Here is a 7,546-nt window from a genome sequence, read left to right as displayed (position 1 = left end):
GTCTTGTCCAGGTAACCTGCTCGTAGTGCCTTGGCAACACAGCTGTCAGTAATTTTATCCCATGACTTCTTCACCCAAGTCACGACTTCTTGCAGACAGGGCTTCACAAAGTTTCCATGCTGATTTCTTTCCATTCTATTTTCAATGTAGTCATTGACTTCCATGCGCAAATGGTCCTTGAATGGCTTGTTTATTGTAATATCAAGGGTCTGGAGATAGGCAGTCATTCCTGCAGGAATCATTATTTGATTTATTCTTCTCTCTGCAAGGAAGTTCTTCATTTCTTTAGCGCGGTGAGTGCTGGCTGAATCCCAGACTATCAGACCTCTTTGGTTACCTCGCATAACAAGTGGCAGCATTAAATCAACCCACTTTCTTATAACAGCTTGTGTACACCAGGCTTTTTCGGTTTCAAGAACGTAAATGCCAGATACATGTTCAACCTTATCTTCCTTGCCCTTACTGATGATTACCGGTAGAGGTGTGGCTTTCTTTCCATCCAAAAGAATTGCCAAAACACAGGTGACCCGTGCACTTTCATAGCCAGTGGTGGGAATGTAGATTGACGTTGCACCCCTGTGATGAATTGTTGTTTGAGATCCTTGTCCCATAAACACTGCAGTTTCATCCATAGCAATCATATTGCAGGTTTGGTACTTGGAAATGTCGATCCTATCAATAAAGGACTTGAATGCAAGTGCACGTTTAATAACTTCAACATCTTCCAGCTTAAACAGTGTTGTTGATCTTCTTAGGGACAGTTCATACCATTGAAGGAAACCGTCCAACCAGTGTTGTGATGCTTTGAATCCTTCTGAGACCATTTCAAACTCTGGTGCCATTGAAAGGGCAAATGCTTGAATATTAGCCCTGCGCACAACCAAGGCCTTTGCTCTCCTGTCAGCAATCCATTCACCAATGAGGATCTCCAAGTCAGGATATAAGGGCTGCCGACCTGATCCAGACCTGTGCTTTTCCCCTTTTCCCTCATCCACCTGTTGATTGAGGTTATTATAATCTGCTCTCCATTTTCTGACCATTTGAAGATCCAAAAGTTTTTCTTTACAGAAAACTGCAAGATTCTTGTCATGTGACTCCTCTACAATTGCTTTCTTATACTCAACAGTATACGGTAGCTCTTCCTTTTTGTACTCATGTCTGGGGGTCAAAACAGACAGAATAATAAAATTATGACCATCAGTCCTTCTTTTCACTCCATCATGCCCCCTGAGTTCTTCTTTTTTCCTCCATCATGCCCTTTTTATCCTCCATCATGCCCCCTCACTCCCGCTTACATGCCGGGTTTTTATGTTGTCCTGCCTCAGCTCTCCTCTGCGGCACTGCTCTCAATGGCGCCAGCAAGCAAATCACTGGGGAAGAACAGGATGACGCGCTCACTGCTGCAGCTCTGATTGGATGCAGCTCGGAGCACGGCGTGCGTTTCACGGGGGGGGGGAGGACGGTGCATACAGAGGGTACCGTAATGTAGCGTGTAGCGCAGGGGATCACCTTCACTACAGTAGCAATCTCAATAGGGCTTATTTTCGGGGGAGGGCTTATTATCTGGGAAACACGGTAGGGGACACCTGAGCCAAACCAATATAACCAGTTTCTGTACAAAGTGCACCTGGGATGGGCCCTGAGAAGTCATAGGGTCCTTAGCATGTTAGAAGCCTCCTGTGTTTTGGATGTACTGTCACTAGCACTGACTGAAAGATAGATCTTTGGAGGGAAAGAACTTCAGAGTTGGAAGGAACTCTTGGAGAAGCTGCCCATCTGTGTGAGATATGTGTGTTCAGAAACATTGATCTTCTGGAGCCTAAAACCTAGTTAGAATGTTCTTGGAATCAGTGTCATGGGAAGGTTGTTATCATAAAGTCATAGGATTTTGGAACTTCAATGGGAAATAGCAAGAGTTGTTCCTTCTAGTCCATAGCCTGTTGATGGCCTGGCATAATGCTTTTCCACAGGATGAGTACTTAAGAAACGTCTGCTGGATTGAATTGACTTAAACCAAATCGAATGACTCTTTGAAACTCTTTATGTAATTTCCCCCTTAGTATTTGGGGAGCTAGGTGACTCAGTAGATAGTGTTGGGCCTGGAGTCAGGAAGACTCATCTTCCTGAGTTCAAATCCAGCATCAGACACTTATTAGCTGTGTGATCCTGGGCAAGTCACTGACCCTTGTTTGCCTCTGTTTCCTCATCTGTCAAATAAGCTAGAGAAAGAAACGGCAAACCACTCCAGTATCTGTCAAGGAAACCCCAAATGGGGTCATGAAAAGTCAGACACAACTGAACAAGAACCATCCTGAAAGAATTGATACCCATAATGTCAGTAAGTCAACAGTCATGTATTAAGTGCCCTGTATCCAGCAGGTGCTGCATGAAAAGTGGGAAATACAAAGAAAGGCAAAAGTAATCTCTTGTTCTCAGGGAGCTCCTGGTCTATTGGAAAAGCTCACAATATAATATTTCCACAAATTCTTCCATCTTCCAGCTAGTCAGCAACTGACATCATTTCCTCAAGTGACACATGAAAGGCGGGAGTTGACACAGAGATGCAAAACTGAGGTCTCCAGGGAGAAGGACTGCCTTGAATGCAGCATAGTGGCCTTGGACATCTGTGGAGAAGAGGGCCGATGGTGTGGCAGGGGCCCAGAATAATGAAACAATAGAGCAGCAACCAGAGGAGAGGTGGCCAAAGGGCAATAAGGCCCAGGGCCAATGTAGAAGACTTTACCCCAGGGGTGTGCTGGAAGATATTTAACAACTGGTTTTCTGTTGGCGGCAGGGTCAGGGAAATGTATGCATGACACATTTTTATGTTTAAACCACCTTAATAATGTTTTCTCCATTACTTTGTCTAGACAATCAACAAAAAATTAAACAAGCCTTAATTTATAGACTTTGCAATTACCAAGGTGTAAATGCTCATATTGAAAATTCAACAGTCCACTCCAGCACATTCCTGCCTTACCCCCTTTTTGGGAACCCAACCAGGGCAGGACTGTAAGTCACCTGGATTGTGCAGATCCTTGGGAAACGTTGATCTACTGTAAGGATGGGACCTCCTGACAGCCCCAAGTGCTCTCCACTAGGTGTGCAGAGCAGATGCAAGGTGGTACTCTGAGTCTGGAGGACTATGTAGGTTCCTTGGATAAAGTGGAGGCACATTAATAAGGAGTATTACTTGTTTCTCTGACTGTCTTGAGTTTTTACCCCTTGTGGGAAAGCCCCACCCGGAATAGTGTTATGTATCTAGAGTATGGATCCCTAGGGGGAAAGTCAAGCCCTACATGAGAGGAAAAGACCATTTTTGGTGACCCCTTTCTACCGCTTGCTTTTGTAATCAAATAAACTGAGTCTAAAAAGGGTGTCAATTGATAGCCCTGTTAGTCTGTTCACCATCTTTGTGACTTCTCAGACTCCTAACTACCTTTCCTGGACATAACTCCCCACTATGAGTTGTCTTTCCCATTAGAAAACAAGCACCTTCCCTTTGATCCAGAAATACCACTACTACTAGGTCTATATCCCAAAGAGATCATAAAAAATGGAAAAAGGACTCACACGTACAAAAATATTTATAGCAGCTTTTTTTTTTTTTTTGCAGTGCCAAGAATTGGAAATTGAGAAGATGCCATCAGTTGGGGAATGGCTGAACAAGCTGTGGTATATGAATATAATGGAATATTACTGTTCCATAAGAAATGATGAGCAGGCAGATTTCAGAAAAACCTGGGAAGATTTACATGAACTGATGCTGAGTGAAGTGATCAGAAGCAGGAGAACACTACACATAGTAACAGCAACATTGTGCAATGACCAACTTTGATAGACTTAGCTCTTTTCAGTAACACAATGATCCAAGACAATTCCAAAGGACTCATGATGGAAAATGCTTTCCACATCCAGAGAAAGAACTACAGAGTCTGAATGCAGATCAAAGCATATTATTCTCTCTCTCTCTCTCTCTCTTTTTCTTTCTTTCTCATGGCTTTTCCTTTTATTCTGATTCTTTTTTCACAGCATGACCAATGTGGAAATGTGTTTAATATGATTGTTACATGTATAGCTTATATCAGATTGCATACTGTCTTGGGGAGGGGAGAGGAGAGAAAGGGGGAAAAAATTAGAACTAAAAATCTTATAAAAGTGAATGCTGAAAACTAACAATAAATAACTAAATAAATTTAAAGATAAAAAATAAATAGAACTTCCTTATTTTGGCCACAAAAAAAGACTACAAACTCCCTGAAGGCAGAGACTTTTTTTGCTTTTGTATTTGTACCTCCAGCATTTAGCATAATGCTCAGCCCACAGTAAACACTTAATAATGGCCTTTCAGTAATTTGTTCTTTGATTCAGTTGTTCATTTATTTCCCTAGTTCCTTTTCTTCTGCTGATAAACATGCTCAGATCTCCCTAATCTCAAAAACACCTTTTTCCTTGACTCTTCTACTCCATTCAGCTGTCTTCCTCATCCCCATCCCTCTCTCCTCCCTTTCAGTGATGATACTTCAAAAAATTTCCCTGCAATCAGTGCTTTCCTTTCTTTTCTCCACTCATTCTCTGCTAATCCCTTTGCAATCTGATTCCTGCCTTCATTTTAGTAATGAGCCTGCTTCTTCTTTTTTTTTTTCATTTTTTTTTTTTTAAAGCAATAGGGGTTAAGTAACTTGCTCAAGGTTACACGGCCAGTTATTTCTGGGTGTGGTACTGAGTGTCTGAGCCCGGGATTCGATCTCCAGGTCTTCTCAACACTGGAGCCGGTGCTCTTACTTGCTGTGCTACCTGGCCACCCCTAAAATACTTCTTTTTTAAATTTAATTTAATTTAATTTTTTTTTTAGCAATCGGGGTTAAGTAACTTGCTCAAGGTTACACGGCCAGTTATTTCTGGGTGTGGTGCTGAGTGTCTGAGCCCGGGATTCGATCTCCAGGTCGTGCCATCACTGGAGCTGGTGCTCTTACTCGCTGAGCCACCTGGCCACCCCTAAGCCTGCTTCTTCTGTATCACCTTTGGCACTCTAGTGAACCCTATGGACCCCTTCTCGGTGTAACCTACATTGGAATAATGATTTTTAAATGCATAAAAAATACATAGAGTTATAAAAGAAGTCAACTATATTGAAATTCAGTTACCAAATTATAAAAAAGTTCATGGACCCTGGATTAAGAATGACTAGCAGGTCACCAATAACCTTTTAATCAAGAAATCTAGTAGCCTTGTTTCTGACTCAGGCCCCTTTGTCACACTGTAGAATCTGACCCAGTTGTCAACACCCTCCTGCTGGCTACTCTTGACTTGAGAGATATCCTCACACTCTGCCGATTTCTCCTCCCACCACACAAAGAGCTTTTCCTCTGTCTCCTCTGGTTTGTCATTTAAGCCATGTTGGGTTTTTTCATTGCATTGCCTGGGAACTTTGGCAGAGGTCATTGGGATGAGCTAGACGCTGCCTGGGAGAAGTCTGAGGGCTAGAAGCTGTAGAAAAAAGGGTCTAGTATTCTATGGGAAGATCCAGAGAACCAGACTGGGAATTTGCTGGGAAATGTGGAGGTGGAGTTGGGGTTTAGCTGGAATCTGTGTGGGAGGAGCTGGGGATTAGCTAGGTACTGACAGAAGGAAATAGAAGATTTGTTTAAGGAAGTACCCTGTGTATCATTTGGTGGTGGACACTAAATATGACCTGGCAGTGGGAGGGTGACAAATTGGAGATGAACGAGGTGGCAGCCTGTCAGGTGTCTGGGGATGATAGTTCAGAAGCAGAATCAGAAACACCTCCACCCATTTTGAACTCAGCATCTGATTGACCGAGTCATAGATTTAGAAGCTTAGAGTTGTAACAGAACTTAGTAGACATCTGGTCCAACCCCCTGCAGAAAGTGAGGTCCAAAGGGGTTAAGTGACTTACTCAGCATCATATAGACAATGTCTGAGGCAGAATTTGAACCTAGGTCTTACTGACTGTGAAAATCCACTAGGCCAGGTAATATCAAGAAATTCCTGTAAACCTGATGTGAGTTTCCTCTTCTCTGAAATGTCAGATGCCCTGTTTACTTTATAGGGATATGGGGACTTCCAAGGCGCTCATGCCTCTTCCTCTTCTACCTTCCTTGTTACTGTAAAGGGCAACATTCTCCCAGATGCTCAAGCTTCTGAGCTGGGATTCATTCTCAACACCTCACTATCTCTCAGGTCTTCCTCCCACCCCAATGACCATCTGTTACCCAGGGATATGGATTTCACCTTTGTAACGTCTCTCAAATACACCCCTTCCTTCTTCTGACGATGTCACCCCTCTGGTGCAGGCCCTCATCACCCCTGCCTATTGCAATAGCATCCAGTGGGTCAGCCTGCTCATGTCTCTTCCCCAATCCAAAGTCATTTTCCATGTTTCTTCCCTACTCAGTAAACTCCAGTGGCTCCCTATAGCCTCCAGAATCAAATACACAATTCTCTGTTTGGCATTCAAAGTCCTTCATAACCTCTCCTACATTTCTAGTAGCTAGGTAACTCAGTGGATAAAACCCTGGGCCTGGAGTCAGGAAGACATCTTCCTGAGCTCAAATCTAGCCTCACACACCAGCTATGTGACTCTGGGCTAGTCACTTAACCCTGTTTGCCTCAGTTTCTCATCTGTCAAATGAGCTGGAGAAGGAAATGGCAAACTACTCCAGCATCCTTGCCAAGAAAACCCCAAATGGGACCATGAAAAGTCAAAGAAGACCAAAAACAACTTGCACAAGGACAGAAACATTTCTCGTCTTCTCGCACCTTATTCCCAGCCATGTATTTGATCTAGTGGCCCTGGTCTTCTTGCTTCCCATGAATAAGACAATCCATCTCTCAGGCATTTTCTCTGCAGTCCCTGATGCCCCGGAATGCTCTCTCTCCTGCAACTCCATCTACTGATTTCCCTGGTTTCCTTGAAGTCCCACCCAGAATCCCATCTTTCACAGGGAGCCTTTCCCAAACTGTCTTAATCCCAGGACCTTCCCTCTGTTACATAGTTCCTAGTTATCCTGTATATAGATTGTTTGTATATATTTGTTTGTTTGTTGTCTCCGCCATCTCCTCGAGGGCAAGTACTGTCTTTGCCTCCTTTTACATCCCCAGAGTGTTAGCATAGGACCTGACAAATAGTAGGTATTTAATAACTTGATTGATTGGTTGATATAGTTATGATCCTTTGGTAAAATATAAACTATCAAGGTGAGATCACACAGGCTGGAAATAGAGCAAGGTAGAAATGTTCCTTAGGTGACCCTGGGCAGGTCACTTAACCTCGGTCTGCCTCAGTTTCCTCATATGAAAAATGTGGATGGTAATGGCCCCTATCAGGCATGGATTTTTGTGAGGACAATGTAAGATATGTGTCAAGTGCTTCACAAACATTTAAGTTTTACATGAAAACTAGCTTTGGTTATTACAAGTTCCACATCGTTCTGCCTCCATCAGACAATGCAAATTCTGTACAGTGTGGCAGCTCTCATAGAAATGGGTCTTTCCTTTCTTTTTGACTTGCTTTTCAGCCAGT

General features: G+C 43.1%; 1 long non-coding RNA gene across 1 annotated transcript in view; it reads left to right on the top strand.

Annotated features, from left to right (window-relative positions):
* LOC138167285 (uncharacterized) overlaps positions 1–4,219 on the top strand; it is an 8,281-nt gene extending 4,062 nt beyond the window's left edge. The window contains exon 2 of the long non-coding RNA XR_011169851.1: positions 3,617–4,219. This is a non-coding gene — a long non-coding RNA (uncharacterized lncRNA). The remainder of the gene's footprint in view (positions 1–3,616) is intronic.
* The last annotated feature ends 3,327 nt before the right edge of the window (positions 4,220–7,546 follow it).

This window comes from Petaurus breviceps, unplaced genomic scaffold, assembly GCF_028583685.1.
Source record: "Petaurus breviceps papuanus isolate PSGF00001 unplaced genomic scaffold, PetGlider_PUasm1.0 229, whole genome shotgun sequence".
NCBI classification, from domain to species: domain Eukaryota; kingdom Metazoa; phylum Chordata; class Mammalia; order Diprotodontia; family Petauridae; genus Petaurus; species Petaurus breviceps.
Note: the sequence above shows the minus strand (reverse complement) of the source record. Positions and strands in the feature narration are given on the sequence as shown.